At 49.2% G+C, this 26,118-nt stretch overlaps 1 protein-coding gene and 1 long non-coding RNA gene across 2 annotated transcripts in view; one reads left to right on the forward strand and one right to left on the reverse strand.

The window, feature by feature from the left end:
• Positions 1-26,118, forward strand: part of LOC116952475 (ephrin-B2a-like) — a 169,100-nt gene that overhangs the window by 88,504 nt on the left and 54,478 nt on the right. The window lies entirely within an intron of this gene.
• LOC142931055 (uncharacterized) lies at positions 17,463-23,870 on the reverse strand. Its single transcript, XR_012947055.1, has 3 exons — positions 23,698-23,870; positions 20,728-20,893; positions 17,463-18,682 (listed from the first exon to the last, which is right to left on the reverse strand). It is a non-coding gene; the product is annotated as an uncharacterized LOC142931055 (long non-coding RNA).

Consider the following 26,118-nt stretch of genomic DNA (forward strand, 5'->3'; position numbering starts at 1 on the left):
CACCCCCTCCGCAACCACCCGCAACCCGCCTCCCGCTTGAATGTTTTCAGCGTAACCGCTCTTGCGATGATGTCGTCGGTCTATTTAACCTCGAGCCTTAACCCCGACCCGAGGCGAGGGCTCGGCATCCATCAGCTGCCTCGTCCAATTAAACGGTTCTGCTTGCCCGGGTTCCTAACCTGAGCCCTGGACCCTTACAACAGATGTGCGGTGGTGGCGGCGGTGGTTCCACCTTTGCCGACGGAACGTTCAGCCGCCTGCACCAGTCGGTGGTGATGCTGGCCGCCAATTGGGGGGGGGGACCCCAAGCTTGATGTTGTGTTTGACCCCCCCCCTCCACCGCCACCCCAGTAGCCATTAAATGTACCTGGTTCGATCGATTCCTGGCCACAGTACTAAGCGATATTTGATCCATTTCTGTGCCCTCTGCCTTCGCCAACCCGCATTGAGCAATGGGGTGAAGTATGGTCAAACATCCCGCGTGACCCGACGTGGCATTGCGAGTCCTTCATCCGGCAGTGGAATGAGGGAGGGGAGAGGGCTATGAACGATCGCCAATTAGTTTTCGTATCTCAGTGTATTGGACACTCGCACAGCAGTCAAGAGGTCACGGGTTCAAACCCGAAGTTGGCACTGCACCTATAAGGAATCAATCAGGTCTGTTCTGAAGGTAGCGGGGATTTTTTACATCAAGGATTATTAAAGTTGAAAGCTTATTAAGGCTGATTAATGTTTAGCGGGGGGTGGCGGGAAGCCCACTACCTGCATATTTATGTGTTGGTCAAAAGCGGCATGCAGCGCTATAAAGCAAGGGTATGAAAGGCTTATCTCTTTTGGGATGTACGTTTTGGCCTTGGCGGGAGGGCAGAAAACCTTTTTTAATCCAGCGCTACTTCTCATAATTTAATCATTGACAGCTAATTAAATAGCCTCGGTGGCAGAGCTTGGGGGGGGGGGGGTGTTTGGGGCTAGGACCGCCGTACGAGGCCGCCTTTGCCCAGAAGGCGCGTCGTGGGCCCCGGGACAAAGGCTCTCCCCTGGCACGCTCGCTCTCTCTGTCCGGCCCCCCTGATAGAGTACCGCGACCCCGGTGTTCACCGCGGTGGAAGCGTGAAGAGGAATTTGCGACAATTTTTCCACCCTGGTTTAATTAAATCTCTCCGCCACCCCCGCCCGCCCGCCCTGTCCGGCGGCGGTGGTCAAAGTTGCGTTTTTCTGCCGCGCGACGCACGAAGTCCGCGGGGTGCCCCGGGAGGAGATCGTTGCACAGCATCGCCCGGCGCCCCCTTCACACCCCCCCCCAGGCTGTCTCTCTGGTCTAGGCCCCCGTCATGTGACCTTCAAGATGTACCCACCACCACCACCACCACCAAGTATCCATGACACCTCCTTTATTAATCCAAGAAGATCCCTGCACACCACGTCAGTCACACGAACCAGTCGGTGGTCAGGGATATGGCCCCTTCTCAGAAGTTGCTTTTGTACCCCTTAAGGTGTTTTTCTCAATGTAACCAATATTTGCTTATAAGTCTATAGCTGTACATTTGCAACTAACGCCAAAGTCCAATGTCCAACCTTTATTTATGAAGCGGCTGCTCCGTTTTCCTTTTAGGGTAGTTTTACTTTTGGAACTCTCTGTCAGGAAAATATCAACACTTGATAATGAACATAACATATTCTTGGTTCTTTCCGTAAAGTCACGTACAGGAATTTTATTGTTTTATATTTTTATTATTTTGTTTCTCTTCTACGTGACTTTACCGAAAGAACCAATAATATGAATCCCTGCAGTCACGAAAGCTTTAAATCAAAAATGAACATAACCCTAACGAGACATTTTAAACGATTTTTATTTACCAAACAAGGGCCCACTGAGCTACGTAGCTAAGCTTCAGAAACGGCCCGGCCACAAATGATAGCTCAACCAAGTGGCTTACCACGTGCAAATTTATAGCCGCCAAAGACTCTAAATGCACGTTTCTATATGTGGAGGGAAAAACCAGAGGACCCGGGGAAAAATCCACGTGACTACGGGGAGAGAGACATTCAAATTCCAAATATACAGGTGTCAGGGACGAGATCGAACTCACAACCTCCTGTATACCCGGCGAGGTAGTTAACATCTCGCCACCGTGGCTAACAGGGAGAAGAGGTGACGCAGTGGTTGGGGGCACCGTGAGCTGAATCTGTCGATCTGAATTCGATCTCCGCCATGGCTCACATCAGTAACAAGTGATATCAAAAGCAGCCCTCGCTCCATTCTTCATCAACCCTCACTGACCAGGGTGGCGAGGTATGGTCAAACAACCCGCATGACTGACACAGTGTGGGAGAGGTCTTCATTCAGCAGTGGATTGGCAAAGGACCTGATACTATTATCACCAGAAAGTATCAAACCTCAAATATATATATACACACATATCTACAATTAACGAGTGTCTTTTAACAAACAGCATTCGTCTTTGATAAAACCTCTGCACCAGTGTAAAGCAACTGCTGTCGAGGAGGGCCCAGGGTTGAGGTGGGGTGGCTGTGAAGGGAGATGGGAATGTGCCACGGTGACCTCCTCTGCCAAGGCCTTACATGTGCGAGTGAACCAGAGCTTAATTTTGAGGGCGCGCAGATGTCAAAAATCACCGGCTAAACTATTGACCCTGCAATCAACCCCGGTTTTTCACGAGCGCATTTTTACAGCTCTCTGTTTCCACTGCCCATCAGGGTCTCAATCGCCTTCCTTCCACCAAGCCACTCGTGGAATCCGTGGATCTCTCCAAATTCATCAAATCTCCCACTCGTCATTCTCAACGCCAAGTCCATGGCTGTCGCCGTGGCCAACGCTAATTCCATCCCAGCATCATGGGATGCTCTTAGCATGATTGACACAATATGAAATTAAAGCATTATTATTATTTCCATCCCTGGGCCACTTTGTTTCAGGTCCTCCTGCGTCATCGCACACAGTCCCTCTCCTTCAACTCTCTGGTCCCGCTTTCTGTCTCTTGATCCCTCCCGTCACGGACCCGAATATCCTTCATTGCTCCCAGGAATCTTGCGTCTCAATCACGCCTCGGATTTCGAAGTTACTGGTCCTCCATGCTTGATCAGCCGCTTTCATCCTCCTGCTGCCATTGCTGCGGGGACGGAAGATTCATCCGCTCCGTTCTCTCCTCGCCCACAATTTGGCTTTGGAACTTGGGACTTGCGTAACCTTCGCCGCCTTTCAAGAATAATAAGTAAATCGACAGACAGGTTGGGTCTTCATTTCCTAAACGAATAAGTGCGTGTAATTTAAATAACGCTTGGGCCACGTGTTTCTTCAGCATTTGATGTAGCTGCCAATTCCTGGCATGTTTCGACTTTCTCAGTCTCATCAGCAAAATGTAATTTATTAATATTGGTCCATAAGGTTCAATGGCTCATGGTGCCTAAATGTAATTCATTCAATTTCGTTGGTTACTCTTACCCAGATAAAAACAATATTTGATCACCTGACACAGATGTTAGCCATAACCGGGAATTGAACTCATTGGGCTGATTGTGTTGTGCTAACCACTGCACCAAGATAGCATGTGATCAAATGTAGCTACGCATGCAAGCCTGACTATGCTGATGAGAGCAAATAAGGTCATCACCACTCTAGAGTTTACAAGTTTAAACACCCCCCCCCCATGTGCTGGTGGACTATAATATTAATATTTACATTGTAAAGTGGAGAAAACTAAAGTGAGGTATGTTTATTTACTTCGTTACCCATAATGCTGCAAAACAACACGCAACGGATGTATGGTTATACGTAAATAAATATCCTCAGTCCAAGAATCAGTGGACTCTTTCCTCTCTCCACTCGAAGCGCCCCTGTCAGTAGCAGCTCCGTTCCTCTGTGCTACACAAGCCTTGGGACATCTACTTAGCAACTGTGATTTCAAAAAACAAAAAAAATAACCAAAAAAAACCCTCGGCTTTGTGGTGTCGTCCATCCGAGGGACTCACAGCGCCGTCAGATCTTGTCGTCACACCGGCCTAGGACGAGATTTGATTTCGATTACTTCGCTGCTATAAATGTCCACGTGATGGCCCAGTTTGTTAAGCTGTCATTTGTGGCCAGGTCGCTTCTGAAAAATAAAATAATAGCTCAGTGAGCTTCAATTGATAAGATTAAAAATTTGATTAGTTTTGTATATTTTAGAAGCGATTTGTTTACCTTTTCTATACTTTGCACTCCTATCGTGTTTTTGTGTTGTTGTAACGTTCTGACCCTGTGCCCCTAATGGGCATCTGTGAAAAAAAAGCTTCATAGCTCATCGGATTCCTTCGGCTATAAATACATATTCCCATTCTTGGCTTCTGCAACGCAGTGAAATGTGGACGCTCTGGCTGGTGCGGCAATAGGCCTTCATCTCCGACGTGTTTCTAACCACGACGACGATAATAGCGCCGAGTGACGGTGCTTTGTGTCGGCGTACAGTAGCGGTGGAGGGGAGTGGAGAGAGTTGGGTAGCTGGGAGCCATGGGGGGGGGGGGAGGGATACCGGTCAATGCCCTCAGCCGGCTGTTTGTGCCCAGTGGGAGGAAGTTGTTTTTACCGGCAAGCCTCTAAAAACATTTTGTGTGAGCGTGCGTGTGTGTCGTGAAATGCCGTTTGATTTCTCAGGCATTGCTCATTGAAAACTATGCGACCGAGAGAAGGATTAAAAAAAATGTTTCCGTTCGACACGTACCATACTCTCATATCCAATATCCACATAAATGCTCTGAATATCATCTGCAACAGCCTATTATGTATGTATATTGAACTTATTTTTCACACTGTACATAGCCAACCATGCTCATTGGAGGTGTGGGGGAAAAAACAAGCTAAAGGAAAAAAAAAGTGTGGATATATTTTTCCTGATATCCGTGTTTTTCTGCCGATTCCAGGATTCTCCTGGAAGTTGTGGCAGATTCTCTTTATTACTTGTGGGAAAGTGGCACAGGTGGCAGATGGCTCAGGCTAATGGGGCTTAGCCCCCTAAAACCTATTTACCAGTTCCATCATTCACACAAAGCCCCACACAGTTGGTTAAACCAGGGTCATGGCCGGTTCAGATGTCTCTTGCCGCCACTTATGCGACCCACGGCCGGGAATCGAACTCGGGCCGGCGGGCTCAACTGTGTGGTGCAGGAATCACAGCATGACCGCTCCCACCCCCTGGGTCCAGGTGAAGTTTGTGAAGGGTGGGGGAGCTTTTGGAGAGGGTGCTGGGAGGGCCCAGTGCCGTTTTTGTTTTTGAGGACTTCATTCGGTCCGAGCGATTATCTCTTGTCTAACTACTTGCTCCGGCGTCTCGAGACTTACCGCATGGGAAGCCGCGGCATAAATATTTTAATGATGGATGACTACGGTGGGTTTGTGATGGGCTGTGCGCATCAGATAGATGCACGGCTCTCATTGCTGCGGAGTAAAACGTGATGATTTGAGTGTTGCTTGTGACCTCAGTGATTTAATTCATGGCTAAATTGGAAAAGAGAAGTCGACTGCCCCTCCTGTTCGTTGGGTTGGGGACACTATCTCAACTGTCCTGTGCTCTGCCAATTGCTTCTCTTTATGTAATTTCTCGTCACTCTGCTTCCATCTACAGCGGTGTTCCATCGAGCCACGTGCAGCTCATTGACAAATTAGGGCGCAGATTAATGTCCGCTAGCACACTTGACGAATTAATGTGTTTCACTTGGACATGACTGACTTGCAGTGGCCTACATTTTCTCATCACAATTGGCAGCGCACTTTTAGCTTACCTTTTAACAACAACAGCAACAACAACAACCACCACCACAAGTGGTTGTCTTATGGAGCGTTCTGGCACCTGCCATGGGACTATAGGGAATTTCCGCCACTGCCTCAGGGTCACCAAGAGAGAAGAGCACCATCCACACCAGGGTTGCTACCTTTCCCGCTGGAGACCAAACCCAGACATATTGCTCAGTCAGCCCAGGCCTATCAACACTGTGCAGTCGACTGTAATAAAGTTCAACACAGCAATGCCGGTCCCAGATCTTGATACAAATCAATTCCTGCCTTCCCAACACGGATGCCAATTGCCTGAATGTCTAAGTCAAACCCCCGGACAGGTAACAACACAAGTCCACATTCGATTGAGCGGGGTGACATTTGGAATGTTTTTTTTTACTTCGGTTTGATAATGTGTCGCACGGTCACGTGGGTTGTGGTGTACGTGGCACCGGCTGGCTGCTTGGTGCTTCACCGGTCACGGCCTGGGCTGTTCTGTGGCAGTTGGAACTTCTTAATTGTAGCCACAAGCGGCAGCTGTTGCAGACAACTCCGTTGTGTTTACGTGGCGCGTGAGCACAGCATCTGAATTCTCTGGGGAAACTTCCACACGTGACTTAACTACTGGAATTGGATAAGAATTAAACAAACATAAAACGTTTTTTTTTTAAAATGATAAATATATAGCTGAATTCACACACGTTCACGGTGAACAGCTATGTTTTTCCCAGAGTAACACTCTTGAAAGGTCGTGTATTTTGAGCTGATTCGAAAAAAATCAAAACTCAGAGGAATTGAACGCGGTTGAAATTTGGTGCGCGACTGTCAATTTAAATAAAAAAATTAACATTCAGTGCACGTTCGCCAAGGGCGTTTGAAAGTATTTATGCCTACAGAAGCATGGCTAACAACACTCCTAACGACAGGACAAAGAAATAATGTCTGTCACACGGTAGAAAGATTCATGATCATTCCTTGAAAATGAAAACGTATACCGGGGATGGGAAAAAACCTGTTGTAAAATATACTTTATTTGTGTGCGAGATTTCCCAAGAGCGTGTCCAGAAAAAGGCTCTACGCTTTCCTTCGTGGCAAGATGTTTTTCCCTTCGTGTCGTCGTAGGTTTAAAAACAAAAAGTATAGATCTACGCACAGTGTGTACGCACGTCATTTACTCGGACGCGCGAAGACGGGACCCGTCGTCCCGCGTGGCCAGCGGGGAGGGCATCGGCGTCGCCCTTTAGCCGATCACGGCCGACGATGACTGCCGCGGCTGTGCCGAGAGACACAGAGCTCGCGTTCATTCGCGACGGGGGGGGAGGTGGGGCCCCGTCGCCGTTTGCTCGATATTACAACAAAGCGGAGGCAGGACAAGCCACTGCGTGCCTTGGTGTTACGTGGTGCGCGGAATGCAAATTGTACGGAATGGCATGACTGATGTACTGTTGCGTGGCGCTCGGTTATTTATTTAACTATTTTTTTTATATAAAAAAAGATGACCGTGTGTCGAGGAGCACGGGAATAAAGACGGAGCTATTTTTTTTTTCAACAAAGAAACGGGGGGCAATTGGGGTTGTACAAGCAGAAAGGAATCCAGTTTAAACACCTACTGTACGTACACTTATGTCCACACACGTGTGTGCATGATGCCCCTGACTCGTACAAAAAGCCGTTGGCTGCTGTGTGTACGGCACAGTAGGTACAAATAATTACACATTCATATGGTGGAGGGCCGGAGGTTACTACCACTGCTGTTGGAACATAACGCTGGTGTGATGTGTGACTTCCCTGTGACTAAAATCACCTGGAATGCGCCGATCCCGTCAGATCTCAGAGGCAAGGGAGCAAGGCAGGGTTCATCCGGATGGGTGAACCCCACCTCTCCCACCCCCCCGTGCACAGCTGCGGGGGGCAGCGGAGGTCGGTTCGGCAACATTCGTTGTTGTGCTGTACTTCTACGGTCCCGCGTTTCTGCTCTCCCCCCTCCTTCACCAATAACGTGCACTGCCCAGCGTGGTGAAGTACGGTCGAGTGAACCCCCCCCATCCCCACCACGATCCCGCGCGCGTGCCGTGGGGAGGGACCCCCCTCGTCCCGCGTTCCCCTTCGCTTTGGAGGCCGGTGAGGAAGGCCGCGTCTGCCGCCCTGGGGAGGCGCCGAGTGTTGCTCCCACCGAGCGGCGAGCGCCCGGCGGTGGAGCTCCCGCCCCACGGTGCTCTCGTTCATCTCCGGGAGTCGTCGCCCGATGAGCAACTCAAAACTCTGACGAGAGATGAGGAGGAGGAGGAGGTCTTGCACCCCCCACTGGACACGAGGTGGTGCTCGTTGCATGTCCGAGTCAGCAGTGGTTTTACTATGGGTGGAATTGTCACCGCCATAGGAATGAGGAATTTCCACCACTGGCTCAGGGATTTAAACAGGAGGTGAACAGGAAGTTTCTTCGAATAAAAATGGCATTAACTTTTCCAGGGAAGTCTCATCATGACGCAAGTCTCATCATGACTTGCTACATTGGGTGTTGAGCCAATGCCGTTCATGAGGGTTTTCACGTGGGAGGGATCCTGAGTACCTAGAAAAAAACCCACACACCCATAATGCTGGGATATTACTTCTACCCAAATGTTGCTAAATACAGAAAATTACCTGCAAATTACTCAATTGGGATTACACATAGCAGTAATCATCCCACCCTACTGGCACTTTATTGCCCGTTGGCAGGCCATGTGCTTAGTAAGTTACCTTGTGCCAAACAGGGTTATCTGCTACTGGGGGCGCTCTTTCAAATATTTCTGATAATAATATGATGTGTTTGCGGAGCCCTCGGAGACACCACGGCGAATTGGGCACTACATCGCAAACAAATCGTTACCATTATTATTACCCCGCCAGGGTCTGGAGAATCCCCGGAGGGAGCTGTGCTATGTCAGCTGACCTCGCGTCTGGACTGACTCACTGCCGGGCTCTTAATGCCCCCTTGGCTGCACAGGCCCCACCAATAATTGGTTCCAACCACACAGGGCTTAATTTCAGCCGGGTCTTATCCGGGTCAATGACCCGGAAAATATTTTGGCACCCAGGGCGGCACCACGTCCAATGTATATATCTCTCTCTCTGGCTGTGACTATCATTCACGGGCCTACTCCAGGCTACTTGCCACCTGTAAAATATTCAATGAAAATAAAATATACCCCTGTTACACCTGGAATATTAGCCTCGTGCAATAAATTGCTTTGTATAGCGAATATCAGTGACGTATAAGTAAAGCATTTTCAAATCAGTGCCGTAAGTGCTATTGAGGCATTTAAAAAAAATACTGTAATATATGTTACAGTGTCAGTTGTAGCACCAACAAGATCAAAATGATAATTCAGTACATTTGGTGTTCGCACTGTTGATATCGCGCAAGGCTATCACGAAGGAAGGCTTTGTGTTTTACAGACATAGATATAAATTGGTTTCACAGTCAGGGTTGACGTTGCTGCGTGTAATTCCAATTGAGTCATTTGCGGTGCAATTAAATATTCTTATGGGCCATGATGCCAGCACCCAATGGGTCCCTCGTTTCGAATGACCTCGGTGGACCTTCAACGTCCACTGTGAAGCAGACGGCGTGCGGTCGTGACCCTTACGGTGAATGCACGGCCGCAGCATTAACCAGGGCGGCCTGCTCGACTCGAACCGCGAACCTCTCCAACGAGTGGCAAACGTGCCTGGCCGCTGGGCTGCCAGCGTCGCTGTCCCGGTAACTTGGCGTCTGGATTTCTGGACTAAAACTTGGCGAACGCACGAGACCCGTAACTCACAAAAACGACAGCTCAGATTGGAGAAAAAAGACGAAAAAAGACGAAGAACCATTTGTTGGTGTAGCAGTGCGCCACGTGGGCATGGGCAGGGCTCTCGGGGCGTGGCCTTTGTAAGCATATCGGAGCTGGTCTCGCCAACTCTGCGTTAGGTCCATAATCGGCTTATGGTGCTTTGCCAACCGTTGGGGGGGGGGGGGGGGGGTCTGAGTCGGTGGGCTTGGGATTTATGGGGGGAAAAAACATGAGAACAATAACAATGAATAAACTTGGACCCCACAGCCGCCGCCGTCGCCAGCTTCCGCATACAATCCGCTGTCAACTCGGTCATCGAAATATTCGTCTCATAAATAGTGGGGGGGGGGGGGTGGGTGAACAAAGGGACAGGGTTGGTAGATGATGATAATAAAACAAGAAAAAACCCACTAATTTGTTAACGCTACCTTCTTTACAGCGTAGAATATGTACGCAGTAATTTAAATCTGTGAATGACATGGAAACCCATCGGAACAAAAAAAAATATAACGCTGGCCTCAAAACAACTAGAAAAGATGTGGCAGAATTGTGTGTACAAATTGTTGACAAATTGGCTAAATGCCCACACATTTAGTTTTTTTAGCTGGTGGTCTGGATAAAGCTGAGCTCTTTTTGCACATGCAATGCTGCACACCTTTGCGTGTTGTCAAATCTATATATGTAAAAAAAAACAATACATGGTGTAATGTTCAGGGCCATGGCGCTTCTTCAGAGCACCGAGTGTGCTGAGAGATTGACTGACTCGATGGCGATCACGCCAAATACTGGCGGCAGTGGCAGATCCAAGTGGGGGTGGGGCGTGGGGGCGTGGGGGGGGGCAATGTCTCCCCACACCCCCCCCCCCACACACCTTTAGACTCGAAATTGGTATTTTGTTGATACACACATTGGACGGTGCTTTTACTAACGCAGGGCCCTATTTTAAAAGTTTCAATTGTTGAGATTGCCCCCCCCCACTTCTCTATCCCCCCATGCCACCGCCCCCCCCCCAATGTAAGAAAGTGGGCAATGAGCAACATACCTCGTGAATCATTCAAAATACCCGTTTATTTGTCTTAATATACATGTAAATATACGCATTAAACATTAAAAATATGTACGAATTATGTACATAATTGCACCTATCCCAACCACCCACCCACTTTATGAACACATACGACTGCCTCTCTCTCTACCAAACAAAGATACCCACCCCCCCCCCCCCCTGCTTCTGCACATGCACCTTGAAATGCCGTCGGCCCTTTTCTTAATCCACCATCGGGGTTGTCTGGCCATACCTCACCACGCTTGGTGAAGGCGTGCAGCCATAGAAGTACATTACAGCAACGAATCACTGCGCGGCATAGTGTCGCAGTGTCCCACAACCACGTGGCATTGCGTGCTGGTCAGCTACTCAAGCCACGACGCACGATATAAATCTAAACTCTCTTTGTAAACTGTTTTGTGTTATGGTCCCCAGGTCTCCTATCGCAGATCTGTTTCCACTACCCGACAGCCTGACTACCACCCACAATCCCCACCCGCCACCACATGCCCCCCCCCCCTCCCCCATTATTCTGACAGTTTGTTGAGCGAGCATATGGAAGAGGGGAGCTGGGCTTAGGAGACGACGGGTCAGTGCTTTTTCACAATGCGTCGCCGCTCAGCTTGTGTAATGGCTGAGAGTTTGGCTTGCTGCTCTAATTGGCGGGACCGTGGGAGGATGGTGGGGGGGGGGGGGCATGTATGCATGCGCTTGTTTGCATGTGGATACAAAGACACAGATTCCGCCTATAGCCTTAACAGACTGTTGGGGCAAGTGCTGTCGGCGAGCAGCACCTATGAAGGCCGGAACGGCACACGAGGGGGTGGGTGGGTGGCCAGCACCACGCCCGACTGCCTTTGTCAGCCCAGTGGCGATGTTTACACACCGTACCGGGTACTAATTTAAGGCTGAGTCGACCTAGGGGAGGCCCAGGACCGGTTCAAATAATCGTCACTGGTGTTGGCTGTGAGTGGTGATCAAACTCGGGTCATTGGGTTCGTAGCGCAGCACGCTAACCGCTACACTACCGCTCCCCACTGCATGTGGACACACGCGCAAACGCGTGGACGGACACACAAAGACAAAGATCCCCTGTGTCGCCTTAACAGACTGTTGGGGCGAGGTGCTGTTGGCAAGCGTCTCGCCAGGCGCCGGAAATGGCTCACGAGAGGCAGTGGTGTGGGGGATAGCAGCACGCCCAGCCGCCTTTGTATCCCCAGCGCTGATGTCAACGCACGCCGCACCAAGAACTTGTTCAAGCGCTAAATAATCAGATAGTGATTTGAACTGCACGGTTTGAATTTTGTGTGTTGGGGGGGGGGGGGAGTTTACGTGAAACATAAAGCTCGTGGCAAAAGAAAAATCCTCAGAATCTTTCAACAAGCTCGTGACAGAACCATTCAAATCGATCACAGCTGAGACGTTGGGTGAACACCTGGGTCTCTCTCTCTCTCAAATCGTCACGTGATGCACGTGTCGCCAAAGCCTACGGTGTGTGTGTGTGTGCCGGCCTCGAGCGATGAGAGTCTGGATGTAATTTTCACGCCAGCAAGTGCGTGTGTGTCGTCTTATTGACCTACCTCAAACTAATTTTGAGTCTTTCATTATGGTTAATCCATTCATGGATACCCAGTGTATATGTGTGTGTATATATAAAATAATTTATATTCCATGGCCCACAGCAGAAAATGGTCCCATCTGATGTAGCAACATTTTGTACTCCCGTGTTATTTATATATTTCCAATGCAAATGAATTATTTGATAACCCCCTCATTTCAGTTTTGGTTCTCACGTAATTCGCTGCTCTTGGTCGCGTGAAGAAATTGTCATCACTCAAGGGATGGCACCTCAAGTGATATCTGACCTGAGCTCATGGATTAGGAATGTGTGGGTTGGACTGGTGGTGCGCTACGAACCCAGCGACCCGAGTTCAATTCCCACTCACGGCCAATAACAGTGACAAATATCTGAACCAGTCCTGGGTCTCCCCGAGGTCGACTCAGCCATAAATGAGTATCTGGTGCTGTGTGTAAACACCGCCACTAGGGAGACAAAGGCGAGCGGGCGTGGTGCTGGCTTGCCCCAACAGTCTGTTTGAACGCTTTACGGGGAGGGATCTTTGTACTTTGTCTTTGTATGTTAGGCGGGTGGGCCATGCCTCTGAATTCGTGGCATTTTGCGTGGTCCTTGTCGTGTGAAGCAACAACTCGTTCACCTCGCGTGCAGGTGTCTTTGACGCGTCTTGTTTGTCATCCAGCGCGGAACGAGGTGGGGGGGGGGCGGTGGTGGTACGTTTGCAACACAGGTGCGCCATCGGGGTTTAAAACAAACTGGCGGACCGTTTTTTAACGCGAGCGTTGTCCTGGCAGTTTGGCCGTTGAACACCGTGGACGCTGTTGGCGAGATCGCGGCCCCCGCCGCCGCTTTGTGTGCGCTCGATGTCATTGCCAAATCGAACTCGTTCTGGGCTCTCAGACCATCCCCATTAGGTGACACATCCCGTCCGTTAATCCCAGACTTGGTGTTAAACTGCCATTGCTACTTGGGGGCATTGATCGGCCCTCGGTTTACATAGCAAACAGATGAATGAACAAGCTCGACAAACAGGTGAAGTCTCTAGCAAAACAAATCGCTCCCCCCGGAAGACAATGGGTCTAAGAAGTAAGCTGACACCAACATCCCATTCCGTGGGGCATTAATGGCTGCCGATGCGCAGAAAACGTGAAGCAGTCTCTTTGCATCGGTACAAAAAAAAAACCCATTAATACCGCAGGTGAATTCCAAAGGGCAACAAACATTTCCCTCAACATCGGCTATTCGAAGTCGCGCCGCCGTTACAGGGCCTGGAATATGTTTGCCCAAACTTTTTTTTATTTTATTTCCTCAGGGTTAGGCCCACTGAGCTATGTACCTTTCTTTCAGAAGCGACCTGGCCATCACGAATGATAGCAAGCTCAAACAAGTGGCTTATCATGCAGAAATGTATTGCAGTCGAATTACTCTGAAAGCGTGATGTTCATTCTAAATGTGGAGGGGGAAACCGGAGGACCCGGATAAAAATTCCACGCGACCACGGGGAGAGAGACGTGCAAATTTCAAAGATACAACAGGCGACGGAGCCAGGATCGAACTCATGACCTCCTGTACACCAGGCGAGGTAGTTAACATCAGCCATGGAGCACTGTATTCAGAGCGAGAGCTGAGCAAGTGGCCCAGTTCTTTTCCCCTTGCAGGCCGATCGCATACTTCAATTCACTTGTCTCCTCTCTCCCCGGCGATTCCATGAATTGTCACAAATTCGGGCCGCGATTTGATTCGTGAATATTTTTTTATCGTTCGCACAGTCTCGCTTGCATTGTTAGTACCCCGTTTTATTCTGCCCCGTGTGTCCGGCTACGTTGGCTGCATCAGCACAAATGCAAGCTAGGCATCGCAGAGCATTCGCATATTATTAGCATGCTTGTGCAAACGTTCGATTCCTACATTCACAGTTCCGATTGCGCGTATCTTAAGTGTCAGAATTCATTGCAACCTGAATAGGCTCACAGCCACGTGCCGAATGTGACAGGAGCGACAGCAAGCCTCGCGCGGCTGATTGACGAACCCCACCCGCCGGTCATCTCAACACGAGCGCCCAAATCTTCCACCCCATCAGCTACAGTCAACTGCTAAATATGCCTCTTGTGAGATTAACATCGGTCTTAGATTTTATATATATTCGTTAGCATCCCCTTTTTTATCACCTACTCTCCGAATTTGAACCCCGGCTCTGCAGGACAAACTGTGGCAGCAGCAGCAGTACTTAAAGTGCACTGGAATTAAAAGGGGGCTCGCTTTTATCTAAGGAAGGGATTTATTTGATATGGGAAGCGATTGTGTTGTTTTTGTTCCGGCCTGCATGTCGGCTTGTTGGGCTAAGAGGAAATCGGATCCTCGCTTGGGACCCTGCTGACCGTCTTGCGTGGCGTACTCGCTCACCCACCCGGCTTGCGTATTGTGTGTAGAGTTGGGGGAGTTAGGCTATAGGGTGGGGGGGGGGTTTCGAGTGATTCCTGTCCCTTTGAGATAAACTCACGGATGGAATCTGCCCGTCCTTAATGGGTAAAGCGGAGGAGGCGCAGCGCATGTATTAGTTTCACTCGGCGTGTTTTTGTGGACGCTCGAGCGAGTGGATAAGCGAGTGGAGGGATCGAATGAATGCGAGACAGCAGATGTGGAGAATGAGCAAATGCCCTTCACGCCGTGTTCGCACAGACATTGCCCGTGTACGGCGGACACGGCGCGGACATGCGCGCACCAGAGACGCAGATTCTCTGTTTAATTAGAAGCCCGAATGCCACTCGTGAGTGACCACCTATTAAGGCTTTCGCGCCACGCCCCGGGGTTTGCGCGGCCGGCTGCCTTGGTTACCCTCTTTTTGCTGACGTTCTCACACTGAATCAGGCACTCATTTTAGGCCAAGTTGACCTGTAGAAGGCTCTGGCAAGCTCAACAAATTCCCAATTGCCACTGGTGTTGTCGTTGTGTGTGGCAAGCAATATCGGAAACTGAGGTTTCTGGGTTTGGGGAGCAGAGAGAGAGAGCCGTTACAAAAGCGCTCGCCCCCAACGTACGCACCGCACACCCGCAACAAAATAGCTCGCGCACGCAAGTACACGCTCGCAAATCCACACACGCTAATTTCCCAGCGCATTCGTATATAGAGAACAAATGTCGTGCTCCTCGCCAATTTTGTGGTTTTGGAGGCTCACCCGAATTCTCTTACAAGCTGCAATCTAATGCAGAATAGTCTTTGCAAGCCTCAATTCAAAATTGTCATAATATCTGCAATTTTAGGCCACTTTGGGGTAATGCCGGTTGCACGCATTGCATAGTGGAAGGTTTTTTTTTACATGTAATTTACAGCAAAAAAAAATGGCTCGAGTAAGTTTTGCCTCCTCGCATGTCTCCCACATATACCGCATAACCATAAACCCACCCTATAAAAAGAAACAATGGGGGTTCATAGGGTAATAAAATAATGCCACAATAATAGTATCGGCACCTTTACCTCTGTTTTTTTTGGGGGTTTGTGTGCAGTTCGCTGCCCGAAGGCAACCGAGCTCTGGATTGGTAATCAAGTGTGCACACACGCACGCACGCACGCGTGCCCACGATTTCAAATCCCGGCCGTTAATACTAAAAATAATATAATTCGCAAACCCTCTTGTCAGTAGACTGCTGCATTGAGGGCCTCCCAAAGCCACGTCATCCATTGGAGTTGTTGTTGTTGTTTTCCCATACTTCACCACGTTGGTCATCGGTGCAGGTTGGATTCTGGTTCGAATCTCAATCGCCAGTGCCAAAGAGGGAACACGTGACTCATCATTAAGATTAACCAAGTGACTAGTGAGCTTCGCGATGGATGCAGAGAAACACGTTTTTTTTTGTACCAAGGTACAAAGTTTATCATAATAACAATAGTAATAAAATATGGAATAGAATCGCCAACCTGAATTGAATCGGCTGTTGATGGGGTTAATCTTTTTACAACTTTGACGGTGCTGTTTGTTGCGGGCTGTTTAATGCGTTGGCCGTTTTGGCCTGTGCTCAGCAAATGTGTTGAAAAAGATTTTAACAACTCCAGCGTGCTGGTGAGTGCAGGTTGAGGTGGGGGGATGGAGGGGGGGAGAGCACCAGTTAGGATGTCACTTGCCACTGATGTTAGCTGTGGCCGGGGTAAAAAAAAAAAATCAACCAAATCTCAGGTGGCCGGGTTTCATAGCGCACGACGACCGCTCGACAATTTACCAGGATAAAAAAGAACCGTAACCGGATTCGCAAAACAATCTCACTCGGTTAAAATGCGGGCGGTTAACCACGAGCACGTTTGAGGGAGCCGGAGTGTGGTCTCTTTCTTGAGTTCGGCCCCTTTGTTACCTCGTATATATACAGCTCGTTAATTTGCTGCTGCTGCTGCTGCTCTCGCGTTTGAAATTTAATACGACGGGACAGCAGCGTTGTGGGATTGGGGCTCAGACTGCGCGCCTCCGTGGATTGATCCCGGGGGGGTGGGGGGGGGGGTGGTATGATGAAGTTACGAGAGATCTCGGAGGGAAGCACCGGCGGTGTATTTGGGGACCGCTCCGCTGAATGGAGCTCTCTCTCTCGTTTTGTGCGCGGGGCTTTAAGGGGGCGGATTATTTTGAGATATCTCGTTACGTCCCTTCGCCCGTGTGGCGTAAACACTCTCACAGGTGTGTGTGGACACACAACAAAGGGCAGATCTCGGCCCCTGCATTCTGGCCATTCCTCATGTAATTTCATTAGCTCGCAAAACGGTGTAATGGGGCAAGTGCACTGGGCTTGCAGTCCGGAGGTCGCCGGTTCGATCTACCGGCGTGGCGGTTTATTAAATTCTTCCTGCCTATGTTCACCCAGTGGTATGAATAGGTATACCAGGTCATGTGTGGTGTGGTAAACTGTGTACGCTCCCACATCCGAGATGCCTGGTCAATGTGGAAGAGGAGGCCAAAATATCCCTGCTTGGGGGGGGGGGGTTCTTCAGAGCTTCGTGTAGTTGAGGTCCTTCCGCCAGCAGTGTCGTGAGCAAGGAACAGCATCCAGTGAATAATCTACTCTTATTTATTAAAATTATCTCTACGTTAATTCCGTTGCCCACCAGTTGGTGAGTACATCGATTAGCAAATTGCCGTTTGGGTCACGTAACGTGATGCAGGGAGTCCAGCGATTTGTATTGCTATTATTTTAAAAAGTGGGAGGAGTGGTAAGAAGAAGAGTAATAATTATGAAATAAAACCACTTTGTGTAAATACTTAAGGGCATGGGGTTGCTTGAGAACACGGATGAATGGGAAAAACCCCCAGAGCTAAAGCACTTGGTCAGAATGTAGGATGACAACAATTGTTCCAAAGAATTATGGGGCTTGACATTTGTTGAACCTGTACAAAAATCGTGGTAACTCGTAAACAGCTATTGTTTTACATCTTGTGGGCTGGTGTTTGACATCAACAAAGTTAAGATGCTCATTGGTGGCCTATTGTGCCCGACTTCCCTCCTTAGCCGATGCGTCTTGTCCCACATGCACAGGACAATGGCCGAACAATGACAAACAAGAGGTCTTTCGGAACAGAATAGGGACCCTTGTGATTAATTTACATCCTGGATTTTGGGTCTCTTGCTTTTTGTTGGACAAACAATTTTCAAGTGAAGCGTTTTTGTTGGTTCATGCAAGGTTGAAAGACAAAGATGATCTCATATAGCTGTTTTTGTGACCTGCGGGGCATGTGTTGTTTGCGAGCACCTATTAAGGCCGTGCATGCCTTGCTATGTTTTGATTGCTCAGCAACTGCTCTGCAGTATAACGTTGTTTAAGGCTGAGTTGACCGAGTGGAAGCTCAGACCAGGGTTAAAATTTCAACTTTCCTTTGCTGGTGACTGTGGTCATTATTCGTATACCGATGCATGAGCCACTGCAATTCTGCAGTCCGTATTCAAATACGTACGGTGATGTTGCCAGACAGCTTGTGTCAGGCTAGGTGCCCTTTGAAGCTATGTGGAGTAGTGAAGGCTCCAGATGTCACTGCACAGGCCCAGAGGTTTGAGGTCATTCAATCGGAGGGACTGGTAGGTTGATTACCTGCACTCTCCACTCTACCAGCTCTCTGCTTTATTCACCCGATGCTTTTCTCATTGTTATATCAGGTTTTATTCGTTCAACCAGGTGAGATATCAGGGACCAGGATAGTCTAATTTTCAAGACTCCCGTTGCTGCTGAAGGTGGCTGCTCAACTTCCCACCCCCGTTAGAAATTGTTGGGGCAAGCGCTGTTAGCGAGTCGCACCTATGAAGGCCGGCACGGCACACTATGAGGTAGGTGGCCAGCACCGTGGCCGCCCGCCTTCATTTACCAGGTAGAGTACTTGTTTGAGGCTGAGTCGACCTAGGGGAGGCTCAGGACCGGTCCAGGTAATTGTCCCTGGTGTTGCCCACGAGCGGTGATCGAACTCGGGTCACCAAGTGTGTAGCGCGGGGCGCTAACCACTGCGCGCCACCTTCTCTCCGCATACGTCCAGACACAGAAACGCATGGAGCCACAGCAGCAGCAGCCCGTTGAGTGGCCGTGCTGCGATGAAGTGGGCCCCGCGTAGCCCATCCCGAGCGCACGATCCAACGCCGCCTTCCTTGGCCACCCTCGACTCTCGTCGGAAAACCGAACGCGCTCGCGGCCGTGGCGGCGCGGGTGCTCCCACGGCACCGATTAACGAACGATTCGCCCATTGTTGGCCGGTGTCGTGACCTCGGCCCAGAGTATCGGCCTTTTACATAAGCGGCCCTGTGTGTTTAAAGTGCATCATTATATTGTGGGTGGAAACGTGGGGGTATTTTGGTGCGGATAACGAAGGATTAATTAATTAATTAACCCCCCCCCCCTGCCCCCCCCTCTCCACCTTTTCAACGATCTTCTTTTATTTTGGCACGGTTCAGCAAAGTTTGATGGATCCTTCAAGTCGTTCTAAAATTTAATAACGCCTCGTGGAGTAATGTATTTGGGTTTTTATCGTCAATATCGCCCTCAGTTCTCGTAACGCCGCTCAGGATTCAAGTAACCGTTTTGCCGTGTCGCATTAGACTTTTCCATGATAAAGCCAGTACGTGAAAAGTAGGGGCTGAAATGTGTTTTATCATCTGTCTTTTGATCTCTGATGTGCCATCTCCAGTTCCTCCCCACACCATAAAAAATATTAAAATCCCATGGCACAGAGAAACTTTGGCACAAATGCAATCTGCTGCATTGTCAACTGCCGCAACGCACCCTGCACGAAATGAATAATAATCATCATCATCATTCCGGCTTGCAACGCGCTGCCAACTGGCGCCTCCACCACCCACGCTCGGTGCTCGCTCGGTGCTCGTTCACTCTTATACAGCGAGAGAGAGAGAGAGAGGAGCCAGGAGGAACCACAGACAACGAGTGAGGCGGCAGCAGCAGCAGCAGCAGCAGCCACTCAGTCAGGGGCTGGCGCTACCAACAATTGCCCAAGCTCTGTGCTCCTCTACATATATATTTATGCATCATCTGCTAATCGATGAGTGTTTGCATATGGGAGGAAACCGGAGCAACCGGGGGAAATGGAATAGGCAGAGTCCACATTTTGCCGCACCGCCTTCTCCTTGTCAAGCACCGGAACGGAGGTTCACATTTTCTCGATCCATCGACACTCACTTCCAAAGTGGCTGGTTTAATTAACACTGAAACGCACGCACGCGCGCGCAGAACAAGTTTTAAAGGTCAAATACCGTCATCGTCGCGCGTTATAATATCCTAATTCTTTCGCATTCCCTTTAAATGTCTTTGTCTTTGCTGGGCGCCCCTTGTTGCGGATTAGGCCCGAACCTAACTGCGCCATTGTCAATGAAACACTAATCTCCCGCTTAATGTTGGACGGCAAGCGCCATTCCTCCCCTTTTGAACCACAGCGAGCCTCCTTTATATTAGTTAGCTATTATGCTACTGGGCATCGCCTGTGGCTTCTGTCCTGCAACTCAAAGAAGCAACGGCAAGTGCGGTGGGGAGGTTGTGTGGGGTTTGTGTGGAGGGTTAGAGAGAGATGTGGCGTTACCATCTGCGTCTGTGCTGTGGGAGGTAACGACAACAACAAAAATCGCTGTCTGAATTGGTGGGGAGGTGGGTGTTTGGCTGTGTGTGTGTGTGTTTTTGTTTACGAGGAGGGGTCAGGGTACTTGTATTTTCATCGGGGAAGGGGAGTCCATCGAATGGGGCCTCCCCGTCCTTTGAGGGGATGCTCCTCGTGAATTAGTAATGAGCCGGTCGCTCACAACACTGGGGTCTGGCATCTTCCCACCCCCTCCCTCCTCCTCCTGCCCCGCCCCCACCTGCCCCCCCCCCTTCCCCCCCAGAGGTGCAGTGATCGAAAAGTCCACACGGTCTAACGCAATAATAGTGCGGTAGTAGTAATAATAATAATAATTGTAACAATTATATATCCCTACAGTGGCTCCGTTAGATCTCCTCGCCCGCTTGGGGTTTCTGCGGATACCATGGTCTCCTTCTCTCGTGCAAGAATAATGTCTTCACCATGGGTGCGTCTGTTGTCGATCCACCGCTGGACGGTGTGATTCCCCACGCCTCGTTGTTTGTGTGGCAGTTGTTCCAGCATGTTTCACCACGTGGGAGGAGCGCAGCTTGGTGAAGAGGGGTGACCCAGCACCCCGCCGATGTGAACAGTGGCCGCGATCCCAACCTGAGGTCGCGGGGGTCAGAATGGAGTGAGCCAACCACTGCGCCAGAAATCAATCCCGACACACAATGAATAATAATAATAATGGCTTCTATTTGACAAAGAAATCCACACTGAGATCCTATACTTTTTTTTAGGAAAGGCTTGCATTGGGATGTCTGCCCAATTCCATACTTAGAAGGAAGCACTCAGCTCATCAATGCAGCCTAAGGGTTCTGTACCAAAGGTTGAATTTTGTTACAATTGCAGTACAACATTTTCACGAGTTACTTAACTTTTCCAACCGTAGATAACCAGTGTACTTTGTTACCAACAGTGTTTGAAGTCGTCTTGTTTGTGTGTCTACCGAAGATGGTAAAGGTCTGAAAATTTTGAAAGTGGAGAAAAATTCACGATCACCAGTTGTGGCTCCTAGTGCCTCGCCTGTCTCCACAGCTGCAGGATGACTGGTGGGGCGCCATGGTGGCAAGATGTTGACTACCTCGCCTGGTACACAGGAGGTCGTGGTTTCAATCCCGACCCTGATGCCTGCTGTATATTTGGAGTTTGCGTGCTCTCCCCACAGTCGCGTGGATTTTTCTCCCGGCTCTCCGATTTTTCCCTCCACGTTTAGACACACGCTTTTAGAGTATTTGGCTGCTATACACTTCAACGTGATAAGCCACTTCGTTGAGCTATCATTTGTGGCCAGGTCTCTTCTGAAAAAGAACTACATGGTTCAGTGGGCCTTACCTGGTAACATAAAAATAGTTTGGTTTTAACAGTTAAACAAAAAAAAAGTTTCCTTTTTAATTTAGTGTTGAGTAATGATGAAGTGAGTTGTGAGCTGGGTGGCTTGTGGAATGATACGTAAGCCTTCTGGGCGGAGAGTAAATACCATGGGACACTAATGACAATTATAATGACGATATTCCGAGTAAACCACACTCGATGGGGCTCCACGTATAGATACAGCAACAGCTATATCGAGGGCACTCATTGTGGTATCTGTCAGGCCGTGGCTCTTCAGCTCATCCCTCGTCGCTGTTTTATTTATGAACACTATGGTTTTTCTGTTCAGAATGAGATGATGAAGCAGTTGCACACACACTCGCAAACTCATTCTACACATTACCGCGTATGATACACTTGCATTGCATTACTGTTCTGGTCGTGTGTGACCCCCTCCCCCTCCTTTAAAAAGCACGCACTGACCAGCATGGTGACGTATGGTCAAACTGCCCCCCCAAACCCCGTCACCGACGCCGCGTGTGTAGGCCTTCATCCCATGAATTGACAAGGGGGCTGATTAGCACGTTTGGCTATGCACGGTGCAAAAGAAGTTCAACATACATACAATTCTTAATCAGTCTCTTTAGGTAGGTATAACGAATGAGCAGGTATAATGCCAGTTTCTAATGATAACCCTCCACCACCCGACAGAGCCAATCAGATCAGGTTGTCACGTGGTGTGTAGGCCTCGGTAAGGTAAAAGGTAAAAACAACGAGCCTACCTTTACCCTACCTTTTACCTTACCACAATAGAATCACTCTACCCTACCTTTTACCCTTTAGCAGGTAAGGTAAAAGGTAAAAAGCAACGAGCCTACCTTTACCCTACCTTTTACCATTACCCCATACAAATTACCCAATTACAGGGTAATTACTGTGGTACTACACGTGAAAAAGGTTTATAACGGTTAATGCTTGGTAGAGCTCTTTATTGATATAGAATACTCTCCATGATTCCAATTTTACATGCTTGTTGTTGTCATATCCTCAAATCTTGTAACTCAATTTTAACCCACTTCCCAATGTGGTATCGACTGCAAATTTGGTTAACTTATGTCATACTGATTACAATACTATATTCTATTATAAAAAATATATATATTTTTCACATTATTTTTTATATGTTATGTTTCGGCTTGGGTCTAATTGTCCACATTCAACTGACGTTGGCTGTAATTGGCCACGGTCCCTTACGTTATGGCAAGCTTCGGGGCCACTTCCTGGAGTCGTGGAGTTCTGCCATGACTTGTACATTTCATTAAAGTGTGTTTAAAAAAAAGTATTTTAAAAATATTTCTTATTAAATGGAGGCCACGGACTGTGTCACGGAGCTTTTAGCGGTAAACAAGGTACTGTATTTACCGGGTAATACTTCGCGCAACCTTTACCCTACCGGGTAATTCTTCCACGCTACCTTAACCCTACCTTACCCCTTGGCATGTCGACACCTTTACCATTTTACCCGGAAAAAAGGGTCAATATCCTTACCTTGCCGAGGCCTACGTGGTGGGCAAATGTGCCAAGTGATTTGGTTTATCAGAACAAGTGGAGAAATGTTGAAGAGCAAGCAACATTCGAGCCCGATTTTTTTCTTACCTACATATATACGACATGTCGCTCTGATAGCAGTCCCATCGAGTGTGTTTCACTCGGAATACTGCAGCCGTCGCGTGCAGGCTATGCAAGGGCATTGCATAATGCACATCGGTGATGTACACACTTTGACTTCTCGGGAGATAACAGACGTAACGATGTTCCTCCAGCACTCGGAACCCGAATGTGTATGTATCCTGGGAGAAGCTCTCTTTCGCAGATGTCCAGTAGTTTCACTTTGATTCAGCGCAAACGTTTCCGCCCCAAACCACCTCCGCAGGAATTCATGCGCTCAGTCTGAAAAATGTAAAACAGCTCCGGTGCAGGATTTGGTGGCGCTTTTAATCGGGTGGCCTCGCCGCCACGTTTCTTAATCTCGCCCGGTCCCCTCTCCGGCGCCTCCCTTCACCTCTTCCCCCCCCCCCGCTTGCTCTCCATCGTACCTCGCAACTCGAACAGCCCATTTATCGCCGATGCCACTCCACCGAGCCTCGCGGGAGAAAGGTGGTTTGCGGTTTTGTTCCGCGCGCCTCGTTGTTCCCGTTTTTAAAGAGTTCGAAGAAGCGTTCCTCGTAAGTAGATGCGGCAGTTGGGGAATAAAGGTCTCCTCGCGACACTTGTGTTTAACGCTAACGATCCAGTGGCGCGTGTCGTCGGCTACTGTGTGTAATTACCGTCGCTGGCAGGGCGAGAGCACGATTGCTAAATTATCGGGGCTCATCTTGACCGTGAGCAGACGAGTTAAAATCCCCGCTGGGGTTGGAGGAAAATGAGGACCAGAGCGTGGATGCTGCATCACTCGGTCTAGACGCCAGCAGTGGTTGTATTGAGCTCAGAATGGGCCCCCACCATAGGAATGTGGAACTTCCACCATTGGGACCACCGATGGAGAAGAGCAAAACCCGATGCACCTATGAACATTAGAACAATGATTTGTTTCGGTATTAAATGCAGTAAGGCGTTCTTTAACCTTTGTGATGGTTTATAAATAGTAATAATAATGCTGATGTACGCCCATTTTTCGATTGTTGTTTGACCATACTTCACCACGCTGGTCAATATGAATTGGTGAAGTGGCGGTCCAGGACTTTTGCAGATAACGTTCGCCACTGATGTCAGCCGTCGCTGCGAATCGAACTCTCAGGTCACCGGGTGCACGCATTGTGCAGTGCGCTACCGACTGCGCCACCGCTCCACGCTGTGATGTTTTCCCATATCTCGACACACGGTGTATATCAGTTTTACACTGTGGATGATACCATAATCAATAAATCATATGCATTATTTAATGTCAGGTGGAATCCGCTGAGACCCAATCCCCTTGTTACAAGGGAGGCCTGTATATTACTCGACATGCTGCTCAAACAGGTTTACGACCCCGAGTCCACCGACTCTAATAAAAAGGCCCGACCACTGCAAATGAAAGACGTTTTAATGACAGTCGTCCAGAAGGTCCTTTTCAGCCAGAGTGCCATTTGCGTCATTTTTTCTCCCTCCCTGTATCGATCTCCAGTCGCTGACTGGTTGGGCAGGCGGGCGGTCGTTTGGCGGGGCGGGCAGGCTGGTGAGTGGGCAGGATGGCCGCTGGTGGGACCCACGGAATCTCAAAAGCGATGCGCGTGTATGTGCGTGCGTGTGTATTCTCCCATCGAGCGCTACCGGGGAGGGGTAGTGTAGCAGCGTGCTGCGTGGGGGTTCGATTCCCGCCCACGGCTAACATCGGTTGATGAATATCTGAACCAATCCTGGGCCTCTCCTAGGTCGACTCGGTCTTAGATGGGTACCTGGTGCGATGTCTAAACATCGTCACTTGGGCGACAAAGGTAGCCGGCCGTGGTTCTGGTCTTCCACCACCGCATGTGTCGTGCGGGCCTTCATAGGTGCTCGCTGACACCACTTGCCTCAAACAGTCTGTTAAAGGTTATACGGGGGATCTTTGTCTTTGCCTTTTTCTCCCATCGGACCCTTGACAGAGGCTCATGCACGGTCGCATTAATGAAGTAACCTATTTGTGTATCGGATTAGATGAAAACCGGGTCGACAGCTTCAAAAGGAGGGCAGTCTCTGCCTGGAGAGTCCCCCATCGCTGTCCCTTGCTGAGGTTATTTGCGAACGCTGCAGAAAAAAGCACGGCAGTGTCTTTCTCCATCGAGTGTGCAGGCGGTGCACCTGCACAGGGGACCACAGGCTGGGTGGGCCCAGGTCCTGGGGTTGACGTGCTTCAGTGTCTATGCTTATTACAGGAGACTGCACAGTTTGGAGAGACCTAGGCTGACTGAGAAATGTGTCCATGTTTGATTTTCAGGACTCCCTACACCTTGTGGGTCCTTTGGGATATTTGACCATACTTCACCCCGCCGATCAGTGTGGGTTGGTAAAGGTGGTGGGCAGTAGAGAACAACAACGCATTTTGTTCTGCACCGCCCACAAGGCCAACGGCTGCTGTATTTGTGTGCATTGTGGTCGCCCATCCAATCGCCGTCCAGGTTCTCCACTCTACTTAGCTTCCGAGATCTGACTAGATTGGGCGCGTTCCAGGGTGCCGTCTCGTGCGTATTTATGCGTAGGTTGACTTTTGCATTCACAGCACAACTTTCCGATTCAAAATCGAGATTTGGGTGAGGCCAAGTCACGGTCTGGACCAAATTTGTTGTTGGAAGCCCCTCCAGCACCTGCCACAGTCATGATTCTCACAGGCATCGGTTTTGTCTGCAAAAATATTGTCCGTTGTTATTCCCGCACGACGTGAAAAAATTCAGTCCAATCGAATAGATTATTTGAGATCAGATTATTTTTGTTCATATTTGGTGTGCCGTTTAAAACAAAAATAATGACTAATTTTTATTGTTGATTAAATCAAGGAC

Source organism: Petromyzon marinus, chromosome 47, assembly GCF_048934315.1.
Source record: "Petromyzon marinus isolate PM22_M1 ecotype Great Lakes invasive population chromosome 47, UKy_Petmar_22M1.pri1.0, whole genome shotgun sequence".
Taxonomy (NCBI): Eukaryota; Metazoa; Chordata; class Hyperoartia; order Petromyzontiformes; family Petromyzontidae; genus Petromyzon; species Petromyzon marinus.